The sequence below is a fragment of the Macaca fascicularis genome, chromosome 12, assembly GCF_037993035.2.
Source record: "Macaca fascicularis isolate 582-1 chromosome 12, T2T-MFA8v1.1".
Taxonomy (NCBI): domain Eukaryota; kingdom Metazoa; phylum Chordata; class Mammalia; order Primates; family Cercopithecidae; genus Macaca; species Macaca fascicularis.
The window spans coordinates 123446824-123462950 of NC_088386.1; the positions used below are offsets into that span (position 1 = coordinate 123446824).

General features: G+C 37.8%; 1 protein-coding gene across 11 annotated transcripts in view; it reads left to right on the plus strand.

The window, feature by feature from the left end:
• AGFG1 (ArfGAP with FG repeats 1) overlaps positions 1-16127 on the plus strand; it is an 89625-nt gene that overhangs the window by 31670 nt on the left and 41828 nt on the right. The gene's annotated exons all lie outside the window — the stretch shown is intronic.

Consider the following 16127-nt stretch of genomic DNA (forward strand, 5'->3'; position numbering starts at 1 on the left):
TCATATTTATTGACATAAAGTTATTCATAATAGTCTTGCTCTGTTAATGTATATGGGATCTGTAATTATTTTGCTCTTTTATTATTTCCTTCTGTTTACTCTGGGTTATTTCCTCATTTTTAGCTTACTAAAGGTGGGACCTGAGGTCATTGATTCTACAGCTTGCTCTTTGAATACAAAGTTAGAAGAAAGATAATGTTATTAAGACATTAATAAAGAAGGGAAAATTTATTTACTACTTATTAAGTGGAAGTAGATTGTCATAAAGGTCTTCATTCTCATCTTCGTGTTCAGTAGGCTGAGGAGGAGGAAGAGGAGGAGGGACTGGTCTTGCTGTCTTGGAGGTAACAGAGGCAGGAGAGGTGGAGGGGAGGCCAAAGAGGCAGGGACACTTGGTGTAAATTTTTTATTTTTTGTTTTTTGAGACAGGATCACAAGTTCCCTCACTCCCAGGCTGAAATGCAGTGGCTAAATCATGGCTTACTGCAGCCTTGACTTCCTGGGCTTAGGTGATTCTCCCACCTCAGCCTACCAAGCACCTGTGACCACAGGCATACGCCACCATGCCTGGCTCATTTTTGTATTTTTAGTAGAGACAGAGCTTCACTGTGTTGCCCAGGCTGGTCTCTAATTTCTGGGCCCAAAAGATCTGCCCACCTTGGCCTTCCAAAGTGCTGGGGTTATAGGCTTGAGCCACTGTGCCCAGCCAACTCGGTGTAACTTTTGTTGAAAAAAACCTGTGTTTAAGCGGACATGCACACTTCAAACTCATATTGCCAACTATTAACTTTTTAATGTGATCATTTTCCCTCTAAGCTCTACTTTAACTGTGTTATACAAATGTTGATGTGTTTTATCATTTGGTTCAAAATGTTTTCTGATTGCCCTTGTGGGCCTTCTTTGACCCATTGATTTATTTAGTAGTGGTTTAATTTTTGCATATTTGGGATTTTCCTAGGTCCTTTACTGTAATTGATTGTTGAGTTAATTCTATAGCATCAGTGAACATTTTTAATATATTTTCACTGCTTTCCTTTTTATTGAGACCTCTTTTATGGTCCAGCACGTGTTCTGTCTTGGTGAGTGTACAATGTGTACTTGAAAGGAGTGTGTTTTCTGAAGTTGTTGGGTGTAGTGTTCTATAAATGACAATTATAGCTCTGTGATTGATGATGGTGTTTAGATGATGTGGATCCACCTTACTGATTTTGGTCTAGTTAAGTAACTGCAGATAGAACAATTGGACAGCTGGTGTGGATTTACATATTTTTTTCTATAATTTTTTGCTACATGTATTTTGAAACTTTATAATTGGTGCTGGTATATAATTATTATGTCGTCTTGATTACGCCATTGTTATGTAATGTCTTTTTTTATGTTTGATAATACTCTTTTTTGAAATTTACTTTATCTCATACTTATATTGTTTTTTCTTTGTAGTGATGGGTTGTTGTGAAACACTTTATTTTTGTTTTCAGAATATGACTGTGATGCACCTGGATATGCTTTGTGTGTATGTATGTATTTATCCTACTTGTGGTTGATGATGCTCTTGAATCTATACATTTTTCATTTACCAAATTGGGAAAATTTCAACATTTTCCCACCAAATATTTTTTCTGCCTCATTCTCTCTCAGCTCTCCTTCTGAGATTCCAATTCCATGGATGTTAGGCATTTTCATACTGTTCTGCAGTTTCCAGAGGCTCTCTTAATTTTTTTCCCTCCATCTTTTTACTTTACAGATTGGACAATTTCTGTCTTATCCTCAACTCACTCTTCTGTTATCTTTAAGCTCTGATTTTTAACTTTAGATACTGTATTTTCCATCTCTAGTATTTACATTTTTTCTGTTATTTCTAGAGTTTCCATTTCTCTGCTCAGATTTTGTTCATTTTTAATTATTGTAAAGATGTTTTCTCTTTTAATATGATCTTTTATTTATTTATTTTTTTTGAGACGGAGTCTTATTCTGTCATCCAGGCTGGAGTTCAGTGGCACAATCTTGGCTCAGTGCAACCTCTGCCTCCCAGGTTCAAGTGATTCTCTGCCTCAGCCTCCCGAGTAGCTGGGATTACAGGCGCCCACCACCATGCCCAGCTAATTTTTGTTTTTTTAGTGGAGACAGAGTTTCAGTTTCACCATCTTGGCCAGGCTGGTCTTGAACTGACCTCATGATCCACCCGCCTTGGCCTTCCAAAGTGCTGGGATTACAGGCGTGAGCCACTGCCTCCAGCCTGTAATATGTTTTTGAGTATAAGTGTACTAGCTATTTTAAGTCATTGCCTGCTTATTCTAAAATCTTTATCATTGCAGAATCTGTTGCTGATTGATTTTTCTTTTGATTATGGGTCGTAATTTCCTGTTTCTTTGTATATGTAGTGCCTCTGGATTCTGTTTTGTTCCTTCAAAAACTATTGGTTTTGTTAAATTGTTTTGTTTTTTACTTCAGCAAATTCTGCTTCTCCCATGGTGAGTGCCAGCTGAAATCTCTGCTCAGTTCTTTATTTGAACTGTTAGAAGTCAGCCCCATGCACACATAGGTTAGGAGTGAGCCAGAGACTTGGGAAGAGTTGATACATAAGTTTTGTGGTACCTATTTTCTTTCTAGCCATCTCTCTTCTGGGATTTACCCTTCACTTTCCAGTTGCTGTGGCTGTGGTGAAACTCTTGTCTTCTTGTACTTTAAGCTTTAAGACTTGTGTATTTCTGTTTGAGTTTTAGCAGCCCTGCATGACTGCTTTCAAGTGATGATCCTTAAAAAAAAAAAAAAAAAAAAAAAGCACATAAGCACATACCTAGTACTGTTTCTTTCCTCTTCAGCTTATTTGTGGTTGCCCTTTAGTGTCTTTATAAACTTTGTCCAGAGTTGATAGTTGTTACCTGTTGGAGAGTTGGGGTTTTAACATGAGCCTTTTTGTCACTACTGGAAGGAATCTACACTGCTTGCCCTTTAAGTCTTTTTTCATCCTCTAAGTTTCCTCTCCAGTCACTCATTCTTATTCTCTGCCCTCCTGCTAACCAAGTCACTTATTCCACCTACTGGATTTTGCTAATGCCATCCACATAGTGTTAGCGTTCCTCTGTTCTCCCAGTTACCTGTAAACCGGTGGTTGGTTGGTAGCAGTTTCTTAAGATTCAGGCTTAATTTCAGGAACGGGAAAGATCCACTATTTCATAGGTTGTGTGGTGTGTTCTTTTATCAAGAACCACTTTAAAAGTTTTAATTTTTGGCCATGTTAGCAGCTAATGCTCAGTGCCTACATCCATTAATTAGGAATTGTAAAATGGTGATATTCTAACTCAGTAGTTTTCCAAGTACAGTTTGAGACTTGTAGGGGATCCTTGAGACCTTTTCAGAGGTTCTTTACAGTTAAAAAAAAAAAAAAAAGAAATAAGTTTAATAGTACTGAGACTCAGTTTGCTGTTTTTTTACTTCTGTTTTCATGGGTATACAGAGTTTTTCCAGAAGCTACATAACATAAAAATGCAGAAGCAGATGAGAAATCAGCTGCTACCTAACAAGGCATTAATGAAGTTTACAAAAATTACAACGGTAATCCCAGCACTTTGGGAGGCCGAGGCGAGTGGATCCACAAGGTCAGGAGATCGAGACCATCCTGGCTAGCACGGTGAAACCCCGTCTCTACTAAAAATACAAACAAATTAGCCGGGCGTGGCACGCCCTGTAGTCCCAGCTACTTTGGAGGCCAAGGCAGGAGAATGGCGTGAACCCAGGACTCCAGCGAGACTCCATCTCAAAAAAATAAAATAAAAACAGTACCTTTTCACTAATTTTTTTGTTTTGGGAAAAAATAGCCGTTTTTATAAATAGATTACTTACATTAAGATGCAATAGTCTTATTCTTCTTTAAGAACATTACAACTATTTATAAATATCAGTAGATATGGTGCACCACCATTTGTGGTCTTCAATATCGAACTCTTTAAAATAGTTTCATAACATTTCCAACATCTACCAATTAGATGTTTTTTAATTACTATGAATTTATTTATTTGATATGTTTCACTCAAATTCAGTTATTCTTACTGATGCCCAAATTTTCCTCTCTTTAGATAATCTGTTTTTGAAACCAATTTAAAACTTCTGCAAATCTTGTTTTTACGTAGAAGAGCTTTGCCTGAATGTTCCTTTTTTTTTTTTAAACCTGTGAGCCACTGGTATATTCAGAAATGTTGAAAGAAAACTGTTTCTTCCCCACCTCTTGTTTTATTTACATAGAATATGGTACAAATGCGGTTTACTTCAGAGGCTTGCTTTGAATTTGGGCTAGCTTCTTTCTGTTCCTTGGCCAATGACTACATTCCAAACCTGGGTCAGCTGCCTCACAAATGCATGCCTCCAGTCACCAGGACAACAAGACAATAGAGTGTCAGTACAAATAGGTCACTATCATTGAGTCCTAAATTGAACTAAATAATAGATGAGTATATTTGTGTTAAGAGGTGGCTAGTATTGATGATATCCTTAAACCATAGATAATCCACAAACAATTCTTCATATCAGGACAAAATAAAATACAAAGTTATGTTCTTAATCATTTCTGAAGGTTATATGACCAAACAGGCTGGCCCTCTTCTGCTACTCCTTTGCTAAACTCCTTGTTTGTTCCAGGTGTATTCTGGAAAATGTAAAAATATGTAAAGCTTATTCTGTGTGTACGTCTGTATGTGAGGGAGGAAGGCAAGAACACACCTTTGGTTAATTTTTCCTCTGCAACCTTGCTTATCAGATTCATAGTATCTTTGGGAGTGAGAATGCTTTGCTTTAAGAGGCGTCACAAAATAAGTTTAGAACAATTGGAATGGAAGCACTGTTGGGATTTTTTTTCTTTTTAGGAAATAATTCTAAAGCTCATCCAAAAGAACAAAAAAGTAAAATTAGTTGGGAATAATTATTTACTGTTTGTAAAACAGTAAATAGACAATGTAAATGTAAAACAAATAGTAAATAGGATTTGTCCTATTAAATACTAAGTTTATCTCTGTCTTTTATGTACACAGTAATTTGTGATATAAACTTGCAATAATTACAGCAACCTGAAACTAGTGTTAGGATAGGCACAGATCTGTATATTAGATACTGAGATATACTTAACCTTCTTATATTATAAATGTGAATGATCTTGTAAAACAAATGAATTTCAGCATTCGTTGTGGAAGTTGGTTATTCAATAAATGGAAAATTAACTAGAATGTTACCTGACATGATACACCAAAATTTCAGAAAAATTTTAGCATTAAAATTTAAGTCATAAACGAAGCCATAAACATGTAGATAATAGTCTCAAAAGGTCTACCTGCAAAATGTTTATTAATCCCAAGGGGGACAAACAGTGACTTTAAAATGGATAAAGATACATTTTAACCAAATAATCCAAGTATACACCAGTACTGGGACAAATTGATGTTGTGTGTCTTTCTTGATAATGATGCACTGGGAAGGACATGTCACTTATGTAGTATCTTCCCCAAAATACATAACATTAATTTAATCATGAGGAAGCCCAAAGTAAGGGACATACCACCAAACAGCTGGCCTGTACTCTTCAAAGATGTCATAGTCGTGAAAGACAGAAAGAGTAAAGAATGTTCCAGGTTAAAAGAGACAAGACAGTTAATGGATTCTGGACAAGGAAAACCTTTTCTTTTTACTTATATAAAGGCCATTATTAAGATTACTGACTAATCTGTAGATCAGATAATATAAAATATTAATGTCTTGGCTTTGATCGTTGTGCTATGGTTATGTAAAAGAATGTACTTATTTTTAGAAAATACACATTTAGGGGTAAAAGGCTTGTTATGTCACCAATTTAAATGGTTACAAAAATTCTTTTTCTCAGAAGGATAAAGCAAATGTTACCATTGGAGACTTGGTAAAGGGTATGTGGGATGTGTTTCTATTATCAACTTTTCTGTAAAATAAATTATTTTGTAATTAAAAAAAAACACCAAATTGTAATGTTTAAGGACATTACCCACGTGGGGGCGTGGGTAATAGTAAAACACTAAGAGTGATTACTATAGAAAATACAGCCAAATAGCCAACTACATATTTAGCATTTGAATGCAGAAGGACTTTATAGACTAAAAGCAATGGAAGAAGTCACAAAGTAAAAACTGATACATTTAGCTAGATAAAACAAGGAAACTCGTGGAAGGCAGGGTAAATAAAATTAAAAGGCAGAGCCATTGTTCTGTGCCAGGCACCATACCATACAGGGTAATTTACTTACGTTATCTTAGTTTGAGAGAGTTGGGCAGATGATAATTTTCCTTGAAACTGCTATGACTTGACTAATTATAAGTCTTAAATTTATAAATCTCTTTGTAATTTACAAAGCATATTCGTAAATAACCTGTGTGTTGAGGGGGTAGGGAGGGGTGCTTACCATACTCATTTCCTTACTGAAAGAAGAAAAGGCTTATTGCCCTGAGAAAACCACGAAACACAGCACCACACATCCACACACACACACACATCCACACCCCTGATTGTACCAGGGATGGACACCTAACCCTGAGGCTAGTGACTTATCAGGTCCTGTTTCTTCGTTCACAGAGGCTGTATTCAAACAATTAGTCATCTGAACTGAAAAATTGTATGTAGTGGGCTCTGTACAGGCTAACAAGTAAACAAACAAAAAGTTGTACTTAGAGAAGCAAGAGTGGGGAGAAGACATAATATGAGAAGCAAAATGATAAACTATGTCTTGGTGGAGGGGTCGGTTGAGAGGGGGCTTAGGAGATAGGCACTCAGACTGCCCAGGTCCCAGATGGTTTCCTGTTTGCATTTCTGGTTCCCATGAAGTATTTGTTTTATTTTGGTGGAGTGCTTTGGTGTATGCTGTCTGCAAGTCTGTTTTTCTCTAAGCTAGTATAGCTGGGTTTTGATTCATTTCATCCTATCTGGAACACAGTTCTGATGTTAGAGACCTTAAGTGAAATAGGTATGGGTATGTGAGTTGTGTGTGAAGTGAGATAAGGTATGGGTTTGTGAGTTGTGTGTGCTGCCCTTTACTAAGTCCTTACAGTAGATGTCTGAATTAGAGTTGTTGCTCTCCTTCACAATGCAGATACTTGCAAGTAAGTTTTCTTACTATCCATTGCATTTTATTTCTCTCTAGTATTCTAAATATTTGCTTCTTTCTTTCCTTTGTGAGATTTCCTAATCCTTTTCCAAATGTTTTATCATTTCTGTTTCTTTGTACTTAGTAGTTATTTAGAAAACAAGTGTTAAATTCCTATTAATCTTTCACCAAAACTTACTCTGGTACTTTTTCTCCTGTATTATCAAGTGAATCAGTATGTATAATAAATTGGCTCTTAGATAGTCCTTGCTGTTGGGAAATTCTTCCTCCAGGGAAAAATTTTTGCCCACCTCTCTATGTTATTCCCTGTGCACATTCTAATACCTGTCTCTGAAACAGGTTTTTATTATCCTATTTAAATTGTTACTAGTCTTGGATGCTGGGATGGTAGCATAGTCCATGGTTACAGGTATGTTCGGGGTTGCCAAACTTTTTCTATGAAGAGTCAGATAGTAAATATTTTAGGCTTTATGGGTGCCATAAGATCTTTGTTGCAATTAATGCTAATGTTGTAGCTGTAAGTAGTCATAGACAAAAGGTAAGCAAGTGGTTGTGACTGTGTTCTAAGAAGATTTTTGTCTATACAAATAGGCCCCAGATTTAGCCCAGTTTGCTGATCCCTGGCTATATATGACGTGAGAATTTGGATCAGTGATTTTATTATTTCTACCTAAATAAGTTGGGGAACTAAATGTTCTAGGTCAGTGTGTATATTTTAGATGGAACAAAAGAAAAAAGATAATTTCTATTGTGCATACATTTGAGGGCTGTTAAGGAAGTTGCTTTCACTCATACACCAGGTATTAAGTGCTTACTGTGTGTCAGGTACCGAGCATACAAATAGTGTTGAATCAGAGAGGAGGTTCCTGCCTTATGAAATTTGCATTTCAAAATTATGAGATAAAGGTTGTGAAAATAATGTGAGAGTGTGTATCTGTGATTTGGTACAGGGATTATTGTCCCTTTGGATTGGGTGGTTAGGGAAGACTTTCTGAGGAAGCCAGTGGGCTGGAAAGAGTTTAAAATTAGTTTGGAGGGCTAATCAGGGGTCACATTCTGTTGAGCCTAATAGGCTGTGATGAAGAATTTGAATTTTACGTTAAGGAAGCTGTTATAAGGTAGTTTGTGCTTAAATAAATTATTTTTAAAGAAACCCTAGGACAAAATAAACAAGTTGGATTTGATATCTCGTAAGTCCAATACTTCCTTACCTGTCAATTTATGTGGCTGTTTTACAAAGGCACTTTGTCTCAGAGATCTCACATACAGCTTGTGTGCGCCTATTTTTAGTTAGTTACTCAGTTGCATAAGTTCTAATTCTTGCCAGCACATTTTATAAAACCAAATGTTTTTTTTTTTTTTTTTTTTTTTTTTTTTTTTTTTTTTTTTTTTTTTTTTTGAGACGGAGTCTCGCTCTGTCGCCCAGGCTGGAGTGCAGTGGCCGGGTCTCAGCTCACTGCAAGCTCCGCCTCCCGGGTTCACGCCATTCTCCTGCCTCAGCCTCCGGAGTAGCTGGGACTACAGGCGCCCGCCACCTCGCCCGGCTAGTTTTTTGTATTTTTAGTAGAGACGGGGTTTCACCATGTTAGCCAGGATGGTCTCGATCTCCTGACCTTGTGATCCGCCCATCTCGGCCTCCCAAAGTGCTGGGATTACAGGCTTGAGCCACCGCGCCCGGCCATAAAACCAAATGTTAAGATAGGATATACCATAAAGTTCCTAAAAAAGGTATATGTATATGCAAAACCATCAGTTTCTCTTGCATAAAGCACATGCGGATAGTGTTTTTGTTTGTGCAGGCATCATTCAGTTTATGTATTGTTTAGAGATATGTCACTGAGAAATACAAATCAGCTGGTGGTCTAGAAATATAGTCGAAGTAATGTAGGCTGGATCAGTGTAGGAAATGTTAACAATATACTTAACATTAATAATGTACTTGTTTTTCCAGTATTTTACTTGAGTCATGGCATATATTTGAGATGATTTCTCTGAGTATGGACTTTTTCTCCCTCGTTTCTTCCTTTTAGGGCAAAATAATATGTTGGTGATAGAATTTTGTATAGGTCCATGGTACCTGTCTAGAGAGCTTCTAATGGTATTTTCTGTTTGTTAATATTTATTTTTGTTCAGTTTTTCTGCCCCATTCCAAAAAGTGGATATTGATTACTTGTTCCTCAAATTTTCAGTTGTTAAACTATTCTGTTATTTGTTCCTGTGTTTTATGGGTGGTATTATTAAGTGCTGTGATTATATCTTATATCCAGAAGGAGGCAGGATTACTTAGAGGATTGCTCCATCTCTACTAAGTAGATAAAGGACAGAAAAGAAAGTATGAAATCTTGTTGGATGTATGTAGATTGGCTGAGTGAAAAAAAGTTTCTTTAAATTTCAGATCCTCTGTCCTTATTCTTGTATCTTTCTATATGGAGGTTACAAGCAGAGTCATGCCATGTGGTTCATTCTTTTTATCTTTTTTGTGAAAATAAGGTTTTCTCCAAATAAAGGTGAATATCCATTTCAACAAGTTTCCACTCCAATTTGCTGTCCCCCTCAAGGATTACTGATATAACACTGTTTCTTACCTTTCCTTTTATATATGAGTAATTGGGAATGAGTATGAAGGTTTCCTATTTCTGGTATTCATAACTGAGTTTGTTAAATTGCTAGCCCTGTATATATTTATTATCATGATTTGGCTGCTGTGCTGGATACCTGCTGTCTGCACTTCTCACTCTGGTCTTTTCCTTGCTCTGGCTCCAAGCAGCTGGTCTGTCTGGATATACAAATCGGCTTCTTGTCACTGGTTTCTAGTTGGGTTCAGCTGGTGGGGAACATTTTATTTTCCTGACTTCTTCCTGTGGGATTTCTGCAGCCTGGCTGCATCCTTCCATTAAAGTTTGCAGTTCCTATCAGGGCTGATAGTTCCTGTCAGGCAGCTGACATTTTTCTTTCCTCCCCTGCTTTATGCCAACGGGTAGTGGTAGGCCCTGCTGTTACTAACCCTGGGATATAACACTCTCACTTGTGATTCCTTACAACCCACCTATGCTTCGTAATAGTCTCCTTATTAAACTTCCTTCAAATTATCCAAATTGACCGTGCCGTCTGTTTCTATGGTAACTGACTGATAAAATATGCTTTAGTATTTTAGATTCTGTCAGTGGCTATTATGATTCCAATTATAGAGTGGATTAGGACTATTAAGGGAAAAAATTAACAATTTTATGAATTTATTCTGTTGTCTGGTGTGATTTTATTTTTAGTTCTTCCATAAGATCTGGCTTTGAGTATTACCAGTTTATTGAACACTTAATATGGCCCAGCCTATTGTTTGAAGCATTATGGGAAATCCAAAAGTAAATGAGACACATGCTCCATGATTCTACTACTAGGCAGTTTGGAATGAGTTTCCTGTGAGAGCTACAAAATGCTAGAAGTTCAGAGGAGGGAGATTGCTCTGTCAAGACCGCTTTGATTGTGTCTGTGGCAGGAATGAAGGGAGATCTACAATTTCCTGTATTTTCCTGGTAAGACCACCCTTCCCAGTCGTTGCTTATCTCATCACTCCATAGTCCATCACTGCAAAACACTTAAAGAGGCTAGACCCAAAAGTAATATAACTAATATGATTTTTTTTTTTTTTTTGAGGCAGTCTTGCTCTGTCACCCAGGCTGGAGTACAGTGGCGCGATCTCAGCTCACTGCAGCTTCCGTCTCCCAGGTTCAAGCAGTTCTTCTGCCTCAGCCTCCTGAGTAGCTGGAATTACAGGTGCATGCCACCACACCCGGCTAATTTTTTTTGTATGTTCTTAGTAGAGACGGGGTTTCACCATTTTGGCCAGGCTGGTCTTTACCTACTGACCCCCCAAAGCGCTGGGATTATGGGTGTGAGCCACTGTGCCTGGCCAAACTAATGCTATTTAAAGTTTATATACCTGTTCTCGGTACAAAACATGTATTAATTTATTTAACTCTCTATGCCTCCCTATGAAATAGGTTCTATTATTATTTGCATTTTACAAATAAAGAACAGTTACTTTGCTCAAGTCAAATAGTAGCAAACAGAGTTGGAATTCAAACTCATGCAGTCTGATTCCCTTGTCCAAGCTCATTAACTACCATAACCACCACATTATTCTATAATTAGAATTGATTATTCACCTCCCCAAAAAGAGACCATCAAAACTAATTCCGTTGTTCCATATAATTCCTTGTTTTAGGTGTCATTCTTGCTCCTCAGTGCTGTTTTTAGCCCCTCACCCCCACTTTTCATGTCAATAGATTTTATCACTTGCTGCATCTTCTTGTTGCAATCATACCAGTCAGTCTTCCTTATTCAGTATTTATTTATTTATTTAGAGACAGGATCTCACTCTGACACCCAGAATGGAGTAGAGTGGTATGATCAAGGGTGACTGCAACCTCTACTTTCCAGGCTCAGGTGATTCTCTCACCTCAGCCTCCCTAGTAGCTGGGACTACAGGTACACCACCATGCTCAGCGAATTTTTGTATTTTTTGTAGAGACTGAGTTTTGCCATGTTGCTCAGGCTGGTCTTGAACTCCTGGGCTCAAGCAGTCCATCCGTTTTGGCCTCCCAAAGTGCTGGGATTACAGGTGTGAGCCATCGTACCCAGCCCCCTCATTCATTTTAAATACTGTTTTTATTCCCGCTAGTGTTAATCATTTTGGCAGTTCCAGTATCCACATAGATATCTACATGGCCTCCTGAATTCCTTGACCTCCAGTGATCCTCCATACTACTTTAGACCTTTTATTGATTGTTAACTGTATCACCTTCCAGATTTCAGTTTAAAGCATCCAGTTCTCTGACCACCACTGATTCTCTCTTTCCGGCTTACTCCCTCTAATACTGGAGCCACAGCAATTTTGGGACAGTCATCAGCACCTCTGTTCCTTCATTTCACTAAATCCCTTTGTTATCCATCTTCCTCATGATGTCTTTATTTTTCTTAGCTTAGATTCCATGGTCTGTTAATATAATCATCTTTTTCCACCCTCAGTCCTGTTCTGCTCGATCAACCCAATATTCTACCTACTTTTACCTAAATAACCAGATAAAGCTGGAGAAAAACACAGCCTTCTGACTACTTTCACTTTAGATATTGATGGCCACAAGTCTTCAGTGCTTCCTAGTCAATTCATTCTCTCCCATTTTTCCCAACCTTGAAACCCCCTTTTTTCAATTGATGGTGTTTATTTTACTAAAAAACCAAAACAAACAGAAAAGAGACTTTATCGGCAAGTCTAGATGCCTGAAATAGCAATGTTAGTAGAATGTTGGGAGCAAAAGGCAACCTTTCAGGGACTAAACTATGAGTAGGTCATAAGGAGTTAGAGATTGATGCTTTCCCGGATGTGCCACTGAAACGCTGTCTGTGTTAAATGAATCTTGCCCCATAATAGGTTTACTGGCTGTATTTGGGAAATGCTGAAAGCTATGTATAGTTTGAATCTCTGTTTCCCTCTGTCTCTGATGTGCTGATACAGAAGCAAGGAAAGATGAATAAAATTACAGGTAGAAAGTAAGTTTCCATCTGCTGGCCTAGATGTTACTAAAGCATTGGTTTTCAAACTTTTCACCCACTTCAGAATAACCTGGAGGACTTGATAAAACAGATTGCTGGGTTCTACCTAGAGGGACTGAATTCACATGTCTTGGGTGGCTCCTGAAAATGTGCATTTCCAACAAGTTCTTAGTTGACACTGATGATGCTTGCTGATTTACGGAATTGGGAATCATATATTGAGAGTTACTTCATTTAAGTAAGAATTCAACTGCCAAGAGCGTCAAGAATGGTTAGGATTTTGATCTATACATATAGGAAATAGCTGCTATGGGGCAATATAATGGAAAATTAGAGCTGATTAATAACTTTGAGGGACTTTGACAGTGAGACGGTTTGAATTTATAGGGGACTCAAGCAGCTATTTTTAATGACTTTTTCTCCAGCAATGTGACCTTTCAGAGAGCAGGAACAGAACCACAGCAGTTAGTATATACAATTTTGAGGGAATCCTACAGGCTACTTATGTCAAATATTTTATCATCAAGCCACTCCATCTTTGCTTTGCATTACCATTATGAGTGCCAAGATGGCAACTGTATGATCTGTCTGCCCTTAGCCCATCTGCTTCATTTTATTTATTTGTATGCTTATTATTTATTCATTTATTGATTTTAATTTTAAAAAGTTGTATATGGCAGAGGCTTTGCAATGTAGAGAATAAAGTGTCCATCAAGTACAGTCAATAGTTTCATGGCTTTGGGTAAATAACTACCCTGTCTCTTGTTTTCTCATTTGGGAAGTTTTAAAATAGAAGAATGAGAAACGGGCCTCCCTTTATGAATGTAACTGATAAATCTTTAAAAATCTTAAAGAATTACATTTTAGGAGAATCATTAGTTAGGTTTCTGCCTGAGCAGAGTCCCATGTAGTTCTTTTAACTGGCTAAATATTATTGGACAAGCTGGGTCTCTTAAAGGTTTGTAGTATTTCTGGCAGTAAGTTGCACTACTATTCCTGGGTGTCTGTACTTCTGAGGCGTTGCCAGTGAAATGTTTTCATAATGGATTGTGCCTTACTGTAGTCCTCACTCTTGTCAACTGTCACTTCCTAAATGACTTTATACTCTCTGTACTGAGCCTGGAATAGGAAGGAACCACAAGAAATATTTGTATAGACAGACAGACACGGAGTCTCGCTCTGTTGCCAGTCTGGAATGCAGTGATGCGATCTCGGCTCACTGCAACCTCTGACTCCCGGGTTCAAGCAATTCTCCTGCTTCAGCCTCTGGGATTATAGGCACGTGCCACCATGCCCAGCTAATTTTTTTTTTTTTTTAATTTTTAGTGGAGATGGGGTTTCACCATGTTGGCCAGGATGGTCTCGATCTCCTGACCTCATGATCCTCCCGCCTTGGCCTCCCATAGTGCTGGGATTACAGGCGTGAGCCACCACGCCTGGCCTACAAGAAATATTTTGAAACACACTTGGGGACATGATAGGAGAGGAGAAGGGCAAGCCCTTTTTCCTATCCTTTCCCTTACTGATTCCGTACCCAGTTCAGTGAGCAGGTAAGATTGAGAAGTATGCTTTTCCTTCCCTGATTTCTTAAATATTTGTCAGCGTTTTTGAAACCAGATACCATGTTCTTTTCTTAGTGTCATAATTGCTTATTCTTTAAAATAATATAATTTTGGAAACTTGTTGACTTGTTCTTGATAATTTTGCTGAGGAATAATTGATAACTTTTGGATATTTAAATTGATAACATGTACATACTTAAAGTGTACAATTTGATGAGTTTTGACATTTGTATATACTGTGAAACCACTACCACAATAACAAGATAGTGTATATTTTTATTGTGCAACCCTTTGCAATGAATCCACTGGTCTGCTTTTCTTCGCTGTAGACTGGTTTACATTGAAAATTTAAGTGAATGGAAATATGCAGTATATACGTTTTGGTGGGGATGGTGCACAGGTTTTTTTCAGCATAATCTTGAGGTTTTTTCGTGTTTCTCGTATTAATGGTTTTCTCCTTTTAATTGCTGAATAATATTCTTCTTTGGCTATTCTCCCATTTGTTTGTTTATTCACTTGTTTATGGACAATTGGATTATTTCGAGTTTGGGTAAAGCTGCTATAAATATTTATGTACAGTTTGAGTGTGGAAAAGTGCTTTTATTTTTCTTGAATAAATGCCTAAAAGTAGAATGGCTACGTCATATGCCAGGTCTGTGTTTAACTCTTGAGAAACTGCCAAATGTTTTCCAAAGTGCTTATACCATTTTACATTCTAAAGAGTTCCGGTTGTTCCACATTGTTACCAACACATGGTGTGGTCACACTTTGTTTTCAGCTTTTCTAGTAGTATCTATGCATGTCTATCTTGTGGAGTCTCAGTGTCTTTTTTTTTTTTTTTTTTTTTTTAAAGATGGAGTTTTGCTCTTGTCGCCCAGGCCAGAGTGCAGTGATCTCCACTCACTGCAACCTCCCCATCCTGGGTTCAAGTGATTCTCCTGACTCAGCCTCCCTAGTAGCTGGGATTACAGGCATGTGCCACTACTTAGTGGCCTGGCTAATTTTTTTGTATTTTTAGTAGAGATGGGGTTTCGCCATTTTGGCCAGGCTAATCCCGAACTTGTGACCTCAGGTGATCCGCTCGCCTCGGCCTCCCAAAGTTCTGGGATTACAGGTATGAGCCACCGCACCCGGCCTCAGTGTCATTTTAATTTGCATTTTATACATGACTGATGATAGTGGGCTGCTAATATCTTTGGTGAAGTGTTTGTTCAGACCTTTTGCCCCCTCTTTAAACAAGTGTTGGCTGGGCGTGGTGGCTCACTCCTGTAAACCCAGCACTTTGGGAGGCTGAGGCGGGTGGATTGCTTGAGCTCATGAGTTCAAGAGCAGCCTGGGCAACATGGTGAAACACTGTCTCTTCAAAAAATACAAAAAATTAGCCACCCGTGGTGCTGCACTCCTGTAGTCCCAGCTTACTTAGGAGGCTGAGGTGGGAGGATAGCTTGAGCCTGGGAGGCGGAGGTTGCAATAAGCTGAGATTGGGACACTGCACTCCATTCTGTGCTATAGAGACAGATCTTTTCTCAAAAACAAACAAAAACCGAAACAAGCGTTGGGTTATCTGTCTTTTATAATTGAGTTATGGGAGTTCTTTATATATTCCGGTTTCAAGTTCTTACACATTTTGCAAATACTTTTTATCAGTTGTTATCTTGATTTTTGTGTTAAGTTTTTTGAAGAATAGTTTTTTATTTTGATGAAGTCTGTCAGTTTTTCTGTTTATAGTTCTTTTTGTGCTGTTTCATTTCATTTCTCTTTTGGTTTTTCTGGAAGTTAAATTTCTCAGATTCTCATTTTTTAGCTATCAGACAAAAAATGCATAGGAGACAACTATAAAGCTAATAGTGTGTTTGCCTTACGTTTGTGTTTATTGTTACAGTTTTACGGTAAATTGTTTA